Source organism: Mytilus galloprovincialis, chromosome 13 (assembly GCF_965363235.1).
Source record: "Mytilus galloprovincialis chromosome 13, xbMytGall1.hap1.1, whole genome shotgun sequence".
Taxonomy (NCBI): Eukaryota; Metazoa; Mollusca; class Bivalvia; order Mytilida; family Mytilidae; genus Mytilus; species Mytilus galloprovincialis.
In genome coordinates, this window is record NC_134850.1 from 12,252,145 (window position 1) to 12,273,884 (window position 21,740).

A 21,740-nucleotide genomic window follows, 5' to 3' on the forward strand; every position below is an offset into this window, starting at 1 on the left:
TTGATTTGGTATTATCAGTTTGTGTTCGGCTTCTTGAGTTTGATTATCACTTTGATGTCTTAAAGCTCTCTGGATTTACATATAAAACAATTAAACATGTAACGGACAGGTTATATATTCATCAAAACAATATTTAAAATGCAGAACAATAAAAAAAAAATGCAAAATTGGAAGTCAAAGTCATTATAATTTTATTATTTATGAGAACAAATATTGTTTCTAACAAGGAAGAAGTCTATTTCGCATTTCGATACGAACCAGTAAATTACAAAAACAAACAGTAAGAGACAATATGTTGTCACAAGCATGTATAATGTATTGACTTGTTGATTAAACATAACTCACAATGCTTGTCAAACTTAAAACGGTGATTACAAGAAATATTTTAAAATACATGTTCCAAGAGACATGATAGAATGAATAATATGTGAGTGAACAAATGCTCATGGAACGGCTAAGTCATAGAAAAAAACTAAACGAATGAAAGATTAATCCCATAAAAAGATACATAAAAAAGATATGGACTCTTACCATTTACTAAAAGTCAAAGAGAACGCCATGATGAAAAACAAAAACGACGGAAAGATTAACATCGGTTTTTTAAACAATTCATTGAAAAAAGCAGGTGATCGGGAAGGGTAACATGCTCGACATTTGGCATGTGTCGTGTTATTCCGATTTTATATAAAGTTAATGATTAGGCATCTATTAATGATAATTTGAGGGATCATACATGCAATGCTACGTATAATGTAATCAAATGGGCAATCAAATATACTAGAAAAGTAGAACAGATCACAGTGCGTTCCCTTTTTATCTTGATCTAAGGAAAAATATAGAATTCAAAAGAACAGACTTACTCAATGTTACAGTTTATATACTGTTGGTAGATTGTCTTATTTGCCATTATTTGTTCATTAATTCTTTTCAAAGTTTTTGTTTTGTAATTTTTACACAAAAAACTTCAATGCTTGTATGATTATTGTATAAACTCGTGTATGTTGTTGTAAAGTTAGATATAGTCTGATGTTTACCCGGTTTAATGCTATTTATATTCGCTCTATAATGTCCCTGTATCGATCTGGTTACTTACATTATGTATATTATCATCTCCTTGGAGAATAGCCATCATAAAATAACATGTCCCTCCAGTATGAAGATTTCATAGAAACGATATATAATATACCATTTATAATGTCATCACAGCTTACCAAAGGTAGATTAAGTATTACGGGTTTGATAACACTCAATTAATCATCTTTAATATCCGAATAATAGATACAACATCAACTGCAATATTCATCTGTTTAGTTATTTGTATCTATTCTATGACCAGGTGTACGCGCGCTGAATGGTAGCTTTTTAATTATGTCATTTTCTAGATTGATATATGAACATGACAAAGCACACAAGACTTAATTAACTTTTAGTGTGTTTGATATCTATAACCTATATATATATTTGCTAATAGGCTCATGTTTCCTGTACTGACAGAATGTACTCATTTCTTTTTTTTTTAATAATCATTAAAACAATTTTTTTTCTTCAAATTAGTTAACTAAGTGTTTAATAAACTGTGTGACACAAGTGCTCCGATAAAGGAGGAATTTATTAACATAAGTGGTAAAACGTTTTGATCGATCTTAAACCTATTTTTTTTTAAATCCCGCGATGAAGATTTAAAAGGGAAAGGGTTATGACAATAGCTTATATAGAAATGAAGGTTAACATACCAAACAAATGCGTTTTCATTAAAGGAACAAAAAACAACAGTTTGCCTATGGCCATAAATATCACATACACGTACTTAAAGTAACCCAAATAAAAAAATACATGTCCTCTTGGTGTTTTTTTTACATGTATACTGTGTGAATATTTGCAGAAAGGGGAATAAGTCATATAACATTCCCAATAAAAATACCGCTGTTAAATTGAAATCGTGTAAGACGTTGAAAAGTTATTAGTCAACATAACAAGTATATAGACACAATAACACCGATGTCATTAAATATATGACACAACAATGCAGATATATGCGCCTAGCGATCAACTTGTTTTATATTATCAATAACAATGTCAGAGTTAAATTTTCATATATCTAATCATCAAAATACGATATGTAAATACCTTTAAAATGAAGGAACAAAACTAGCAACGACCGAGCCGGTTTTGTTAATACAACATGTTCATATCTCTAAGTAAAGGTAATGCATTAAACGTTAAAAAAAACCCAGTGCATTAAACGTTAAAAAACAGTGCATTAAACATCAAAATACAATAGATAAAAAAATTGTGACTTACCAGTCGTGAAATAAAAACTAAGACGTCTTTTCCGTAAAACAATAGCTATTTGTATAGACAATGCGATCAAAACATGCCGGAAACGTCTAAACAATCAAATGTTCCGACAAAACGTTTTTCGATTTGTTGTCTTGCTGTTGAACTGCAAAGTTATGCGGTACTTGATTTGTCGCCAATATATGAATATCACTAAACGTGCTAACAACGTTCACGCTCTATCCAAAAGATAATTGAAAGTATAGAGGATTTTCTGGTCGCACAAGTTCTTACGCAGCGTCAAAGGGCTTCGACTATAGATAAAGAAATGAAGCGAACTAATTAAATCGGTAGTTAACGCATTAAATGCAAGCGTTATAATTGGCAATCATCACCAGAAAGGAAATTTTGCTACTTACTAAGTAATCTCTTAAGGCTTAGGGAAGCTTCATAGTCAATATTTCAACAGATCAGATCGACGTGTAATGAAAGTCCTCCTGAATTTCAAATCGGAAAACTAGTTGACAAAAACTCTTAAATTTTGTTTTTATGTAAATAAAATGGTTATTTATGATTCTGAAATTGTAAATTGTGAGATCTTTAGAAGTTATGGAAATGCCAGGGTTTATCGCAAATATAAAAGTAGAGGTATTAGGTAGACAGCAGCTTAACTAATTTGTGATGAAATAAGTTAAATGCTCATTGATCAATATTGCCTTTCAAATTAAACTCTACAACATACTGATTGACTTATGTCTAAAAATAAAGTCAGAAGATTTTCATTTGTCATTGGTTTTATAGGATTTTTTTTTTGTGTCAGTAATACACAGTAAGAAAAACATATAGTAAGAGCTATATTATACATGTTATAAAAAGGTATTCTATAGAATTAGCACAACGTCTGGCACATCATTTTGGAATATTTTGGCTTCAATGCTCTCCATCTATATACTTGTTTGGCTTTCTAACTATTATGATCTGAGGTTCAATGATGAGTCTTATGCATACGAAACGCGCGTCTGGCGTATCAAATTATATGGCTGGTACATTTGATAACTAATCACCGAAAGTTATATAAGGTCAAATCCGCCTGATGCATATTTTCTTATTTTTAATTATTGAATTAAAAAAAATATGACGAATTGTACATGGTATATGTTATCAATCATGTTAGAGGCCACGAACAGGCTTCTGAACTAATGTTTTTTTTTTTTTTTTAGAAAGCATTACACTATGGTGTATGAGTAAACCAAATGGAAAAAATAGCCGTCTTCCTGCAAACATTATCATTAGATACTCTATTGCACTGATTCCCCTAAAAAACAATTTATAGGTATTTTTCTGCATGAATGTTATACTCAGAAGAAAACCAATTTCTGTTTGTACTTTTATTGTTGAAGTGGAAATGTCGTAGCAAGCAAAGTTCAAAGCTTTGAACGTGGAATATGTCTTATTTTTCAAATTATCGTTTAATATTTTAAACATAACACCCGATATGTACGACTTCATCCATGATTACAATATATATTTCAACATTTTAAACGTGAGAAGAGTAATTCTACGATTGTAAAAGGTTAGACACTTCCATATGTATTACATATTTTAAAACGTATTTAGCATTTTGAGAACAATTGCTCATACAAAAATCAAGAAATACAGGAATGTAAATGACTAAAAACTGCTAAAAGCAGCAGACTTTCACTGACGCTATACTGACGCTATGCATACAGACAGAAAACAGTGTGGTGTATTATTTATAGGCGTCAAATTATTTGTCTGCATTAAGATGGTTATATTTCTAACAGATAACATTAGTATTTGAAATGAAAAAAAACAGGATATAAATGCAGAAATATGTCATCATTAACCGTGTTCGTGATTGCACAAATAATGCCATTAGTTATTATTCGCCTTTAAAATTGGACGCCAATCATACTTCTCAGAAAGAAACGTTATTGCTTTATTGCACGACATTTGGTAGTTTTGACAAAAATTACGGCAATCTAAAAAAGAGAAAAATTATTTACAATATCACAATTTATTGACTGTCAACTGTTTTGTCTGGGTTAGCTATAATTACAAACAGTATTCGTCATTATCAGCTGTGCTGCGATATTTTTGTGTTTCATATTTGCTACACGAAATGATCAACGGCTTGTCGTGTGTGTGTGTTATCAAATTGAGCGAAAATTGATTGGCAACCAGGAAATTTACATGGTTTAAGTCTGCACGACCCTGGTTTCGTCGACACACCTTCGACCAGCGTCGATCGAATAACATGAAAAACAAAATAAAAAACAAAAACAAAATTGAATAGAATCAAAACCCAAACGTCTCAAATGCCTTGCCTACGTTTTTCTAGGTAAAATCAACCTTACAAGCCAACACAAAAGATTGATTGATTGTTGGTTGCTTTACGCCGCATTAGCACAAAAGAACAAAAACAACAAAAGTGTAACAACATAAAGAAAAAAGCACTTAGCAACAAAGAAAGACGGAAATCCTGAAATAAAGGGTCTAATTTTCCTACCTCATTTATATTCAAATTAAAAAGAAACATTTCAAATATTTACTTTTAGTATACTTCTACTATTTCTCGAAATCCAATTGCATAAATAATTGTCGCATTTATATACCTGTGTACTTTTTTTAAAGTTGCTTTAAAACTGCAGTGCCCTATTGGTGTTATAGTTATAAAGGATATTTTGGGAATTAAACACTTTTAATGCCTCATTTGTTTATCAAGTCAAGATCTATCTGCCCTGCAATTTTTCAGATGAATCGGACAACCGGTGGTTGGGTTACTGCCCCTTAATTGGTAATTTTAAGGAAATTTTGCCGTTTTCCGATATTATCTTGAATACTATTATAGATAGAGATAAACTGTTAACAGCAATAATGTTCAGCATAGTAAGATCTACAAATAGGTCAAATGATCAAAATGGTCAGTTGACCCCTTAAGGGGGTTCGCGGGTCTAAATCATTTATATTGGATTTCTCTATATTTTTCTATAAATGAACTTTATCTTATAGTTAATAGAAAAATAAAATAAAAAAGTGGGGTCACCGTTCATTTGCGCTCACAATCTGCCTTCGAAAGAAGCATACATTTTTGTAAAGGTGTTTTTTTTTTCTGTTGAAGTAATAGGAGAAATAAAGGTAATATCGAAATAAAAAAAAAAGAAATTTATTACAGAAATCGCTAAAATTTTACAATAATTAAGTTTAAGTACAGCTTATATGGAAATTATATTAAAAAAGATAGGTCACCGATGAGTTGAAAAAGATATTTCAATTTTAGAGCCAAAACATGGCATTTTTCCACGAAAGGGAGATAATTTAGAACTTTTTCAATGATGTATACATTTTGAAAGTCATCTGGGGCCAACACGAATTTATTGTTTTGAATGATTTTTGTACCATATGAAAAAGTAACAACTACAAAAGGAAATAAATAAAATTTGTAATGAAAAACAAATGTTTGATTTTTTTCTGAAATTTTTATACCCTCGAGCCTTCCTAAGGAGTTATTGCCATTTATTGTCATTTTTTACAAATTTTTCGTAAATTTTTGTAATCTTTTACAAAAATCTTCTCTGTAACTACTGTAGCAAAGGAGTAGGTTCAGTAAGACCCCTTTTTGGCCGCAACATATAGCAGTTTTCAAAATGGTTAAAATGTAAACCTTTAGTTATTTATAGGACAGTAGAATGCTTCTGCTACATAAATATTGGCTGTTTTTGACAATACAATGCAAATATATCCGGTACTAGCACCATTAAGTCATGCTAAATTACTGAAATCCTCATAGTTCTAGCATTTTAGTTAAATTTTAGACGGTTTTCGTGTAAAACGAAAGTGGCCGCATTCGTGTTCATCCTTAATATTGAAATGTAAGTTGTATTTTATGATTATACATAACATATATAAAGGTTGAGGATGAACACGGATGCGGCCACTTTCATTTTTACCAAAAATCATCTGAAAAGTGACATTTTTCGGCATATTAGGTAGATTTTTCATATTTGAGCCTGAATCAGTTCGTTTTTAATGACTAAATCTGTTAAAATATTTCACGTAAACTAATTAATTCAAATAAATTGGCACTTAAGTGTTTAAAAAGTGGTCAAAATCTTTCGTCAAATGAACCTGGAATTTGAGGCCAAAATCGGTCCTTACCGGACCTACTCCTTTAACCAAACTGAGGCACACTCATCATTAGGGTATATAGTTTTAAAAATGTGTGCGGTGACCCAGCAAACCAACCAAGATGGCCGCCATGGCTAAAAATAGAACATAGGGGGTAAAATGTACATTTTGGCTTATAACTCGGAAACCAAAGCATTTAGAGCAAATCTTACCATCGGTTAAATTGTTATCAAGTCAATATCTATCTGCCCTGAAATTGTCAGATGAATTAGACAACTGGTTGTTGGGTTGCTGCCCCCCAATTGGTAATTTTTAAGGCCGTTTTTGGTTATTATCTTGAATACTATTATAGATAGAGATAAACTGTAAACAGCAATTATGTTCAACAAAGTAAGATCTACAAATAAGTCAAAAATCCAAACTGGTCAGTTGACCCATTAACGAGTTATTGCCTTTTATAATTAAATTTTAACAATTTTCATTAATTTGATAAATAAAAGTTTTTATAAAATATTTTCCTCTGTAACTAGTCGGCCAAGTTCATAACAGATAGAGAAAATTGTAAGTAGCAAGAATGTTCAGTTAATAAACTCATCATAGTTACCAGGACTAAATTTAGTATATACGCCAGACGCGCGTTTAGTCTACAAAAGACTTATTAGTGAAGCTCGAATCCAAAAAAGTTAAAAAGGCCAAATAAAGTACGAAGTTGAAGAGCATTGAGAACCAAAATTTCTAAAACGTTTTGCCAAATACAATAAGATCTACAAACACATCACCATCAACAAAACACAATTTTGGCATGAATCCATCAGTGTCCTTTTTTTATGCACATAGACCAAGGTGAGCGACACAGGCTCTTTAGAGCCTCTAGTTGTTACTGCTGAAGCTCTGACGACTCACCGACATTCTGAATTAAATACTACGTCCACAGAAAGAATCAGTAAGATGCATTCTAAATGTTTTTCGTTCAGGCATATATGAACTAAGATTCATATCACAAAACGATTTGTAATGTTAGGCTTTTGGTTCTCCATATTTGATTTAATATGCTGTATTTGATGATAAGTCTTTTGTAGACGAAACGCTCATCTGAACTTATAAATAATATGGCTTATTATCGATTTGTAAAACCGCACATATTTTTTTTTCAACCTTCGATGTCAGTTTTCTGGATTTATTATTTTCCTTCCATCCTGTGTCATTAAAACAACTTCGTTGATTTTGATAATCAAGTTTACAAGTAAGTACAAAAGGTCCATAGTTACAAGTATGTATACAAGGTCCATAGTTACAAGATAGAAACCAGTAACCGTTATTATATATTTTATTTATTAATGTACTTTATGTGCTTCACTGACATAATAAAGAGAATATATGTATAGTCTAGACTCATTTTAGTTGAACACGATCTTTTGTTAATAACAAAAATAAATTTATATTGGCGTAATGTTGTCTTGGTGATTGTTTAATGTCGCACTGTAAATTTAGGTTTTTTTTCTATTTATATTCGATATCCTACATCGAATAGTAATAAGTTTGAGTCTTACTTCCTGAAAAAAATACTTTGAACAAAGAGATTTCTCTATAAAGAGGATTATTCTCTCAAATATGAAGAAAAAAAACTAAAACATATGACACTATTGCGCTGGTACTTCCTGCTCATAAAACTTAATTCAATATTTAAACTGAAATAAAGAGTGTGATGTTGATGGAAAAAGTTCATACTTTGTAAAAAATCCTTTTATAATAAATTTACTTCTGTTAGAAATATTATCAATACATTTGAATATTTTTTTTAAATTTTTACTGAAACCGTTTACTGTAGATTCGATAATTTTCATGGGTATAAATTTTCGTGGATTATTGGATTCATTGTATTTTTGGAAGAATATTAACTTCGATGTTTTTGCAAAACATGCATAAAAGCTTATACAAAATATGTACCCCGTTGAAATTTATGTTCATGGATAACCTTCACCGAAACCCTCGAAAATTTCTGAATTCAAAGTAAGTCATATATGTGTGTGTTTAGAAAAGTATCTACGTGTAAAATAAACATTTTAAAATATTCAAAAACATGGACTTTGTTTTCTATAGATACAATATAATATAAAAATTAAGAAATTTGGTATGATTGATAATGAACCAATTATTCAGCAAATTTCAAATGAAGTGGATGCATGCAAATATAGGCAATGCAAACATACAACCTTTTACAAAATGAAAACCCACACCATATGGTCGGCAATAAATATTCCCGACTTAAAAGATATGCCAAAATTCAATTGTGAAAGCTAACAGCATTTTTATAGAAAAAAACATATATGCATATTTGCTTTGCTATCTAGATTGACCTATGGACCCAACAAGATTTCAATTTGCAAACTGCCAGTATATGACCTAGCAGAAACTGGTTTTTTTTCAGCGATATATAAAACGAATTAATCGGTATCATTTATTAATATATCTACCACTTTGTCGGTAACTACAATCTCAATGTTACCATCTTCACATTATTAAACGATATGTGTATGCTTTAAATGGTGCATTTTGATTGTAGACAAACAATGTGTAGTATTCCAGTGTGAGTTTGCAATTATTCATACCATAATCGTTTTATGAGCAGGAAAAGATTCCAACCTTAGACCCTTTGGAATCTTTCTGTTAACACTATATTACTTTTTTTATTTTTCAACAAGCCTTTTTTTTCTTCGCATAAATGTATACCTTAAATGTACCTTATAAAGACTCATTCTTCGACATGTTTATTACCCGTCGAAATATGTGTCGCACACATTTATAGATAATTAAGAGAAAATGACACGACAGTTATTCTGCAAATTGAGGTGTAAAATGATTGCTACACTTATCTTGTAAATCAATTTTGAAATTACAAATCAAGGTAAAACCAAACCTGAGTGAATCTATGCGAAACTGGGTACTTTGACAAGACAAGCGCCTCTTTCTATACATACATCACATGCCATGCGAACTCATATTTGTCACAATATTAATATAATAAATTGACACAATTGGGTCAATGCAATAACCAGTCTCTTCTCGGTATTAAAATATGAAAGATCTTGAGTTAAGACACAGAATCATTATATATTTTTCAGAATATTTCTTCTAAGAGAACTGGCTACGTTTAAGGTATAAACCTTTGCTTAATTCAGTAAAAATAAAATTTAAAAAAAAATCCTACACAGTTCTCACAATATTTAAGATGACCTCGTCAGACATAAGAAAATGCATTGAATGAACTTATAGGTAAACATGTATCAGTTCAATTTAAATTGATGCTATGTTTCATGACACAAATCCAGACAAACACTTAAGGAGAAACATATAAAAGCGTAAACGTTATTGATGTTCTTTATTTAAAAATTATAAACGGAGTGTTCAACACGAAAGCAATGAACTCTTGAATACGTCTCGGTTTGTGTATTCGGGACGTTTACGCTCTGTTTACTTTGTTACTATATGTGGGCACAGCATGTTTTATTTGTTGTTTACACTAAAGATGCTAAAGACATGAGTTGAACAACTAAAGTCAGATCAAATTATGTTTGTCATCTTCTTTAAATATTATAGTTCCTGGAATATACATTTTAACAGTGTATGAAAACAGTGTAAATACAATTGCACTCTGCAAGAAATAAAGTCAAGTTTTGAAAAATATAAACGTGGTATTAATACTTGGCCAAGTATGCGAGTTTATTTTTGCGAAAATGAATGCTTGATATAACTAATAGTTAAACTGTCAATCCTAGTCATAAGATTGGAGTCGAACGATCCCTGCCACTAGCTGGGTTTAAAAAAAAAAAACGCTTTAAGGTGTCTCGAGGGTATAAATCCATTTTGTTTTTAATAGAATTTCGCTATTTTTTTCTATAAATAAACTTCATCATATACTTAATAGAAAGACAAAATAAAAAAATGAGGTCACCGTTCATTTAAGCTCACAATATGCCTTCGAAAGATGCATGCATTTGTGTTAAGGTACTTTTGTTGATCTGATAGGAGAAATAGTGGTAATATCGAAATAAAAAAAAGTTAGAACTAAATTACAGAAATCGCTTAAATTTATAAATTGTTTACTTCCAAAAACAGTTTATTCGAAGAAAAAAAATTATAACAAATATAGGTCACCGATGAGGTGATTAAGATATTTCAATTTTAATGCAGAAAATGGCATTTTTGCACCAAAGGGAGATAATTCATTCTTGAGCTTTTTCAATGATATAAACATTTTAAAAGTCTTTTTGGGCAAAAATGAATCGATTTTCTTGGTTGATTTTTGTACAATATCATAAAGTTACAAATTATACTGTAATGCATACAATTTGTAATGAAAAAAGAAATGTTTAAAAGTTTGCTGCATTTTTGTACCCTCCAACCTCTTTACGTTGACAAGTGATTACACTAGATGAACATGTTTGGATAAACAGAAAAGCCACTCGACCACTGAGACTATAAAAAACTTTTCAACACAATTGTAAAAGGAGAAAATATGAATAGATTACTGTTATTGTTTTTTTATCAATTCTCTATTAAAAAAAGTAGTTCAAAGATATTCGATTATTCCTCAGCTAACTATTTGTTGACATGCAAAGTAATTGAATCAATGAATATTAGCTGAAAATTCTGAAACGCTTTCACATGTCTCATTTCCAAACCTTGTAACATATACTTCAGAATCATTTTTTTTTAATTTCTGATCGTCATTATTGGTCTGTAACTTTATTCGACGACAATTTATCAAAAATCATGTTCTGTACATTGGAAAAAAGATAAGGCATTATTTTTGGTTGCTGTTTACCTAAAACAGTTTGTTGACTTTGTTCAAACTCAATTTAGCATCTATTGATGTTTTTAAATGACATAATTATATTACCAAGGCCACATTGATTTACTACACTGAACAGAACCGTTATAGAGAAAAAACACTAGAAAATTTACAATTTAAACCTGTTAAATGTATAATTTAATAAAACTTTCAAGTGCGAAATGAGCATGTTAACCTTATTGCACATTCTTAAGTAAACACAAAACACACCGAAACATATGGAGACATTATTTTTTTTTCAAAAAGCAACATGTCAAAAACGTCCAAAGACCGAATATTGCTTTAAATATTTATTATATCTGCCACAAATATTTAAAAGATAAGATGTGACGGTCTTCCCATAAGATTTTTTTACTTTGTTTTTAGTTTTTCAATCAATCGTAAGTAATCGTAAAAAAATGAATTGATCAAGCTTTAAACAGTCATCTTTATTTGCTATTGTCCAAACTTTTACATATAAAGTATGTCTGGCCTTTTTTGAATTTACAACTAAGAACTATTTGAAAATGTTTAACCCTTGGTAAAACTAAATATCGGAATTTTGACATTAAAATGAGCTGTATAAATTTATTGTGATTTCTACACAATACACCAATACTCGTATAATATTTAACATATTTAAATTAGTAGCTTTTCTAAGCATATAAAGATCACCAAATTACGAACAATTAAACCTTTTACTATATGAAGTGCCTAAACCAAGAAGAAATAATAAATCTTGTAGAGAGATCAAGTTGATTTGTACATATCATTATTGCAATTAATCTTATTTTGTAGTCGATGTTGTAATGTTTAATCGTCAAATAAATGTTCATTGCTTTCCAAATGGTGAACAACATCTGCTTTATATTTTGACGTACCATATGAAAGATAAACATACCCCCATGATAATTAAAAGTCAAATAATAAAAATACCGAACATCGCGGAAAGTTTTAAACGAAAAGTCCCTAAGCAAATGGCAAATGGATAACAACTGTCATATTCCTGATTTGGTACAGGCTTTTGTAGACAATGGTGGATTAAACCTTGTTTTATAGCTATCTAAACCTCTCACTTCTATGACAGCCGCATGTATTGATAAACAACAAACAGACATAATAGGCAAAGGGTGTAACAGTGTCCTATATATTTTGTTTGTAATTTTGTAAGAATAGATCAATGTATGGCGAAATTTAAAAGACACATATAAAGTGAGCAATCTGCAGGTGTTTACAACTTTTAAAATGTTCAGAGATATGTTATATTGTTGTTTGAACCTATAAGTGCACCTATGTAGACAAATTTTGTATTTAATAAAGATTAGAAAACGTGATGAATTGCGGGTTGTTATCTTTTTGACACATATCCCTTTTCCATTCTCATCTTTTATAATGTGAAATAAAATAAAAGGAAGTTTGATTGATGTTGCTGCTACAATATGAGTTGTAAATGTATATCAGGTAGATACCGAAGATTAACATTTTTAACTATCATATTTATTATAATGTGACCTTATCATATCTAAATTAGCAAACATCGAAAATGATTATCTCATCCGAAATTTTGAATTTTATGCATTTTTAATGCATTTTTTATTTTTATGTATACTATTTTTTTTAACTTCTCTGTAACCTTTGTACTTGCATGGTTTTATGAGAATAAACTATCTATCTATCTATTTATCTATCTATTAACTTATAAAAAGTATTAGCTACTTTAATTTGCAAACGTATTCCTAGCTTTGAAACCAGTATTCGTATATAAAACCACAGTCGTTCGTCAATCTCAAACGATCCAATGTAATTGTTAAACAACGTGGGTATCACCAGCCCAGTAGTCAACACTTCGGTGTTGACATGAATATCAATAATGAGGTCATTTTTATAAATTTCCTGTTTACAAAACTTTGATTTTTTTGAAAAACTAAGGATTTTCTTATCCCAGGCATAGATTACCTTAGCCGTATTTGACACAACTTTTCGAAATTTTGAATCCTCAATGCTCTTCAACTTTTTACTTGTTTGGCTTTATACAGATTTTGATATGAACGTCTCTGATGAGTCTTATGTAGACGAAACGCGCGTCTGGCGAACTAAATTATAATCCTGGTACCTTTGATAACTATTTAAACATACGTTTACAACAACCATTTAAAAATGTGCCGACCCGTATTGGCCTCAAGGAAAAAGTTGTAACATATATACTAGTTGAAATTTCAGTTCTTCAAAACAACCTGCCAGAGCAATCTATACTTTAACCCGACAGCATTAAAGTGTACTACTATTTCATAAGCTTATGTAATGATTGCATAAATTGAATAGCGAAATTTCATTTCCTTGAACAATATTTATGATGTAAGAAGCAAGTCGGAAAGATAAATGTTCCTAAATGCATTTTATCGAGTGTATAACCATAAAACAATGCAATGTTCCTTCAGGGAAATAATAAAATGCAGAAAGCAATCACGAAATATCGAATTATGAATATCTTATGTTTGATAATTGACCATTAACATCAATAACTACTCAACAACTTCCAGCTAATATGAATACACTGTAATGTGAAATAAATGAGAATGGGACAGACACCAAACAACACAAAAACACACAGATGAATGTTAATGACAGTTTTATTTTAAATATATCATGCCCAACTAGCTATATAACGTAACGGTACCCAAATTGCACCGAGTACCCAAATAGCACCTATTTAGCAAAAATAGCAGCGAAAATCATACAAGATTTCCTAGAGACTAAACAATTTGTATTTTTATGATTTGATACTATACGCATCTTTCAACATTGGTAAACATATTTAGATATGCACAAAACGTTCATAATATTTATCAACAGAAAAAGCAAAATGTACTGAAACGTCGCCATGCGACGTCATCAAAACGTCATCTTTTTAAAATGAGCAAATACAATATGTTACAAGTATCCATTTCTTAAAAAAATTAGAAGTAAGCATGAACTAATATTCAATTGTTCAAAATATTTGAAGAAATTAAACAAAAGCTTTGTTAGTAGACTTTTGACGATGCGAATTGAAGCATGGATGCAATTTGGGAACTCCTCATTTCAGAATTATTGATGGTTTGGAGGTCAGTTTAGAGCATTTTTTCTATTATTCCATATGGATTCAAAATTAAATCGGTGAAACCATATAATAAGTAATGATACATCTACAAAATAAACTTATAATGAAAACTTTTGTCTGAAGCATAAATAAACGTAGGTTAAAAAAACTGCCAAAATAGGTGCAATTTGGGTACCCTGACGTTATAGTAATTGAAATAAACAGATTGTTCACATAGTTATCTAAGGCACCAGGCTTTTAATTTAATACACCAGACGCGCGTTTCATCTACATAAGACTCATCATAAAAGATATGCCATTTTGTTTCTAACACTTTAAACATTTGTTTGATGACGTCTAAAACAGTATGCGATCCAAAGATAGAAAACCAAATTTAATTTTCCTGAAAAGACGATAGTCTAATTCAATTTAGACACAAACACAAGCTATTAATGGAAACTAAGTTTATTCTTCGGCCATGTTTGTAGATCAGAGCTATGATTTTTCTGTTAATCGCTTCAGAGGAGAAAACTGTTGTTTATCAAACAGAAAAATATATATACTAAAAAGTCAAGATGCAATACAGATGAGTCTGAAATAGAATAGTGTTTAAATAGCCTATATTTTAAATCTATAGAGTTTTATATGTAGAATTTTAATAGATATAGATTATGCACTATCTACAGTTCAAATAAAAACGCAGGCAATGGATCATCTCCCTAAATACATTGTTGGTCAAAGTTGTAGTAATTTTGATTTTTTAAGCAACCTTCGTCAATTGATTTTGACAATACCCGATGAGGAAATAAACTTAATACCGGAACCACGTAATATGTACTTAAACAAATTACCATAAATAAAAGAAGTGCTGGCCTTGTGATAAAAAAACCGAAACTCAACAGAAAAAAAAAGTTCAGTACACTATAAGTGTACTCATAAAGATAAAGATTCGAACAAAAAACTCAATATTATTGTTATCTATTTATTAATTTTACTTGATTTGTTTGTGGTTTTTTTCATTGATTTTGTATTTCATTTTTTGAAATTTTGAAATTTGTTCAGCTATTTCCACAATATCTTTTGAAGATCGGCAAAACATTTTTGACAACTTTATAGGATATCTTGTAACAACGGAATTCGATACTGGTAATCGATTTTTGGACCGTCTGTGTTGAATTTAAAGAAAGATGGAAAATACACAATGATTTTCAAACTCATAGGTAAAAAATAAACCGAAAATACCATAAAATGAAAAACGACAGAAAAATATGCAGTACACACATACAACAGAGTACACTAAAGACTGGGCAACACTAGCACTTTAAACAGGTGATGATCTCAGTTGCTCCTTACCCAGATCCTGCTTCATATTTACCAGTCCTCGTGTTATGACATACCTGTAACTCCACGTTACCATGCTAATTTTGGGCTTGGAATATTATTAGTTAACGTGTACAAAAGAAGTGTGAACCCCCACATGCTCGTTTATAGCTGTATCAAAAGGAAAAAGCGAAGTAAAGTTATGTGAAATAATTATATTCAGTTATTTCATTTTTTTCTAATATGACAACAAGGCCAAAGTTACATTAAAGTTAATGAATTTTCAAAAATCGTTCTCATGCTCTGATGGTCTTACTTATCTTTGCTGTTCTTTTTATATTGAAAAATAAGGATCAGACATCTGATTGAAAGGCATTGTAAAATCAAATGACGTTATCTACTTTAATGTCGGGATTTCCGAACAGTTAGGTATTTTCTGGTACTTAGACATTCTTTATATTGAAATATTTAAATTGAAAGAGATAAGAATTCATTTATTTTTGTTATTAGGTGATCACGTATACCGTAAAATATATTAAAACGTCTGAACTTGTCACTCAAAGTAGTAAACAAAACGGTAAATTAAATCGGAGATTGGAATCAGTCCCTCCCATTATTAAACGGTATTTTATAGGATTTTCGTTACCGCAAATTGAGCTGCGTGAACGGCGTTTTGTTGTCGTAAATTTAGGAGATGAACATATCCGCCAGCTTTTGAAAACAAGAATACTTCTATTAAACGGTAAATTGTACATTCATCTTCGTTTCATTTTTCACTTTTGATTTAAAACAAAAAATATTCAATTAGTAATTTCTAGCATGTTTATCTTTTAAACTGAAAACAAGTGCAATATGTCATAATAAAACATAGCAGAATGAGAAATCTGAAATATATCTCAATCATCTTATAAAAAAGACATATTTCTAAGGTTGAATATACTTGTTAGCTGTTCATATGTGTTGAAGGATAATAAATAGATTGTACCTACAACTAGACGTTTCTGGCATTCAAAATTTAAAAATAAAAAATGAAATTCATAAACAAAAAATGAAAAAAATGCTTGGTTGGAGTTCGGGCTTGTATTTTGTAATTAAATTTGTTTGCATTCGAAGTTAATTTGCATAATCATTTATTATATCTGCATCTGCATCAATGATGGTATTTTAATTAAAAATATACAGGTAACTAGTTACAACTGTGTTAATAGTAACTCAGAATTATTTCTACAATAATTATTTACATTAATTTTTTATTAGATGTTGATATTGTAATTTTTCATTGAAAAAAGTCATCACCAGACATTTTATTTATTCAAATTACTGAATGGCTGAAATCGATTTTGGTCAATTCATCAGGACTAGTTGCAAGATTCCTTAGCAAATCATATTACAATAAAAATTTTCCAAAGGTATAAAAGGAATAATGTGTAGAAATAAAGTAGAAAAACAAATATGGATCAAAATGGTAAACAATAAGTATCTAATCTCAAATGAGAGCTGAATGCATGTCCCTCAGAAGAAAAGACTTGTTTGTTGATGATAAGAATACATCTGGGTATATCTCGTTCCTATGATAAGTAATGATCAAGGAAATGAAGATGATTGTAGCTGAAATAAGTACGTATATCTGTAGTCATCCGTGATAAATATACTCTGTAGGCCCACTCAAGCGCTGATGACGTATATTTCAACTTATAACAAGAAGATTTCAAATAAGCGGAGCAAACTATTTATCAAACTAATCCTGTTCTAAATTAAACCAACGACCAAGAATAAAAGCTTTATATCGAGGTTCTAACGAAATCTCGAGACTAATAAAACAAAAGGGTCGTAATAAATTCCATTAAGTAAACACTTAAGTCAAAATGTACTTGTTTGTATTTCTTAAAACTTGTTTTTGGTTATTTTGGGGGGTTTTTGTCGAAAATTGCTAAATAAAGGCAACAGTAGTATACCGCTGTTCAAAACTCATGAATCCATGGACAAAAAACAAAATCGGGGTAACAAACTAAACATTGTTTTTTTCTTGTTCGACGTTAGGAAACCGATTTATGATAAAAATTGTAAAACAAACTCCCGTTTCTTACACTTTCAAAACCTTTAAGTTGTACAGTGTATACATCTTAAAAGAACATCAACAAAAATACAGACCTACAATGTAAATTTAAAAGGGGATGTCCATAAACACAGACACAATTAAACGTTAGGCCTTTAAAACCACTTGGCACAAATAGAAAACAACTGTCTTTATTCCCCATTCGGTTCTGTGTTAGACCTACATGTAGTTTTGAAACTAGCGTAACCTGCAACTTTTATGACATTTGTTAATAGTTCTGTTATTTTGAGAACATGTGATGAGCAAACAAGAAAGGATGAGAGTTAATTTGAACTGTGCAGTATATATGCATTATAATGGTTTACTTTTGTAAATTGAGACTTAGATGGAGAGGAGAATTGTCTCGTTGGCACTCATATCACATCTTCTTATTTCTGAGTATTAAATGCACACCTTAACTAAGCATTATTCAAATGGTAGCACTGTCAGAGAACAGAGAAATTAGTCCTCGCTGTGTAAAGTATATTTATATTAATTTGGGGTGTTTTTTCTAAATAGATCGATGCACCAATAAGCTTTAAATATCTGACTTTCGATAACATTCTTTTTTATTATTAAGCAAAAGTTGAAGAAAATTAGTGGCAGCTCTTCGCGTTTTCCATTGAAGGCTTATCTAAGATTATATTGTAATAGAAAATCAAGTGGTGATCAATTCAATATTTCTTGTATTTCAACTTTTATTGACTACTTTTTGTATTCTATATGTTGGTTAAGAGACATAGATGATATTTGTCCTTCTTTTCTATGTTTACATTGATTTAGATGTTAACTAGACTAATGGTATTCAATCACTCGTTTTGTATTTCGTATTTGTCTCTCAGAAAAAAATATAGAAATATTGTCCTTTATTGGGTTTTTTTATATATATAATTCAAATACCAACAAAAGTACATAAAATTATACGATTTGCCAACTATTTTTATCTTCTGTTTGTTTTTGTGTGTGAATAAACATTTATATTGACCATGAGGGTCTAAAAATAAATACTTTAGATAAACTTATCCAAAGGAAAAAAATGTTTTCGATAAATATGCAGCGTGTGCATGTTCCCAGAACAACGCATCAGTTCACGAGTGCGTTAAGTGAATGTTATTTATCATTGTTTTCCGTACACTTTTTCAATATTTGATTCCTTGTATTAGTCTTTCTACTGCTTTGACTTTTCAAGAAAATAAATGAGTTAATCCAAAGAACATAACCTTATTCTACACCTTTACACTTAGTTTTGAATCGATTTCATTGACAAAGTTTTATAACATCTTTTGTCGTACAACGTGTGCTGAGTGAAATTACCTTTTTTTTTCATTTTATAAGTTCAAATTGAACATGAATACCTTAATGCATTGGTTTTTTTCTTTCAAACCCATTGATATTGCAAAAAGGCAGATTATATTGACAATATTATTCACATGAAGATCTTTTAAATCAATTGGTATATTTATTTTTCCGCTATATTAGTCTCAGTGTATTATGATGTTATATTCTAAGATAGTGATCTTGTAGTTGTGACCTACTGAGCTTATGTCTTATGAAAATAACATTCAAATGAAGCCAATGTTAAAAGATTAAACATTCAATAATTAAACTGACATATTGATTTCTATCTGCACCTGAACTGTCTTATTTTTCTAGAAATAATTTGTTTTGTATTCCGAGTATCTATAGCGGAGTGGGGAAAGTGTTGACTTTATAATAGTACGTTGAAACTAGGATAGAGGCTCTAACCTAATTCAAAATCACAAATTGTTGTACCTAACCAAATAAGAAGAACCAATTATCGATGATCAACTCTCATGAATCATTGAGATACACATCAAGTAACAATGTATTTAAGAGTTTCTTTTGACCATATTTGACTATTTTTGTCATTCAATATATGTTACAATGCAATCGTTATCAATGCTAAAGCTGTAAATCCAAAATCCTACTTGTATAGATTCCTAAAATTTAAAGTCATACGTATTTCAATCAACCATAGACGTCGTCATGTGTTTGTGACCATTTTAAGTCAGTTGCCGTATCTTCGTTGTTTGTTTTTTTTTTATATATTTTATGCGTTCTTTGTAGTTGATAGTTTAACCTAAATTAATTGAAAAATGTGTAAGTAACGAGACGGTTAAACACTTGACACTTTTTTTATTGTTCACCATCGAATGTTCACCTTTACAAGTCTTTCTTTTTTATTTCATTAAGTTTTCACTCAACGTGTCACATTATTCATTGTTAGATCCAGCTTATGAAACACACTTACTTCTATCCTTTTTTAATGACAAATTCATCATGCTTGGATATAACAACGTTAAATAAATATTTCAAATCGAACAGTATGCACAGTTTTATAACGAAGAACACATTGTCACGCAGACAAAACTCCACTTATGGTGGCTAATTGAATGACATTTTCAATTAATTATTTCATATAGAGACTCTCTCAACAGGTACTAGTTCGTTCATCTTAACTAATGACTAAATTATGCCTCATTTAAATACCGTACTGCAGATATTTTAAAGTGTTAATTAACTAACTTCAAGAGACGTCTTAAGTCAGACAGAAAAATTTATAATGAGAATTTGTGAAACCGCGTGAGATAGTTTTTTCTAAAATTTCGTAATCATCCATAAAAGAACGAGTTCATAATATTCAAAGTATCATTAAGTTAACTCTTACAAACTTGAATTCCTTAGGGGGAAAAGATGTTTTAGTTAAAAAAAAATGAGTTGAAACGTAAATTATCAATTGAATTTTCAATGAGCTGTATACGTTAATATGAGAGGTGTTTTGTTGATATTGGATGTATTAAGCTAGAAAGTTCATTATTGTGTGCTAGTTCATTGTGTATTTGTCTGTATCAAAGCAAGTAGGATGATGTCTCTTTTTATATTACAGATAATCGTATAACTAATTAGAAGCAGTCGTAGATTACCTAATATGTTAAAATCCCTTTTTCTTCTTTAAGTATTCAAATTCAGAAACAAGTACGATGGAAATCTCATTAACACCAACATGGAGCGAGACTTGTTATGTAAAGAAGTTTCATGAATAGTCAGTAGATCCTGTTTTATATGGAGACGGAGTCCCCAATAACAGTAGAAAATTCAATAAAAAAAAAATACGGGAAAATTTCCCGAATTTTTCATTGTACTAATGAACTCAAAATCGTTCAAATTTTTTTTGTCGTGTTTTGAAATCCCGGACCTGCGCAGAAATGTACAATGTACTTCCTTTTTCCGGTCTCGTTTGTATGAAACTTTGAGTAAAATATATATTTATCAGTCTAGTATAAAATAGGAAGGAACGCGCAATACCAATTTCATTTTTAATAATTCCTTGATATGAAAAAAACGTTACCTGATGATAGCGTTTCTTTGTTTACATTGCATATGACGTCATAATTTAAATAACGTCAAAACTAAATCCCTAACAACAGAACCAAAATCGAAAACGTTACGGTATTTCCGTTTCTTTTTTTTTAAACAAATATTTAAGTTACACAAAAATAATTCATACAGACTTCGTCCCCATTTACAGGTAATGCCTGCCTCATATTAATTGTCATCACCAATCAGTTACAGAAAAGTATCATAAATGCAAAAGCTCACAAAAAACATAAATGAAAACAATAAAGGTAAAATACAATGCAAGAAGAGAACTCACAGTTATCTACAAGGAAAGCGGCGTTTTCTTTTACTTTTTCCCATGGTTTAATTTCTTTTCGAATCTGTAATGAAATAAAGGACTTCATTATTTGACACATACAGTTATCCCATTTAAACATATATTATAATGTATATCTTTACCTCAACAATCTTTAAATAATGTTGTTCAAAGATACTTGCAGCATAAGACTACATTTACCTTCCGCAGCACATTAAACCAGACTCAATTTCGAAGGACTTCTGTATATCAGCAGTTCCATTTGAATATTGCATTTAGAGAATACATTTGTTGTAAATACTATGTTACTACT

The 21,740-nt window shown here is 30.2% G+C and overlaps 1 protein-coding gene across 1 annotated transcript in view; it reads right to left on the reverse strand.

The window, feature by feature from the left end:
* LOC143056354 (G-protein coupled receptor dmsr-1-like) overlaps nt 1–21,480 on the reverse strand; it is a 95,802-nt gene extending 74,322 nt beyond the window's left edge. Inside the window, exon 1 of the mRNA XM_076229443.1 lies at nt 21,428–21,480. The gene's annotated coding sequence lies outside the window, so the exon portion shown is untranslated. The remainder of the gene's footprint in view (nt 1–21,427) is intronic.
* Nucleotides 21,481–21,740: the final 260 nt, after the last annotated feature.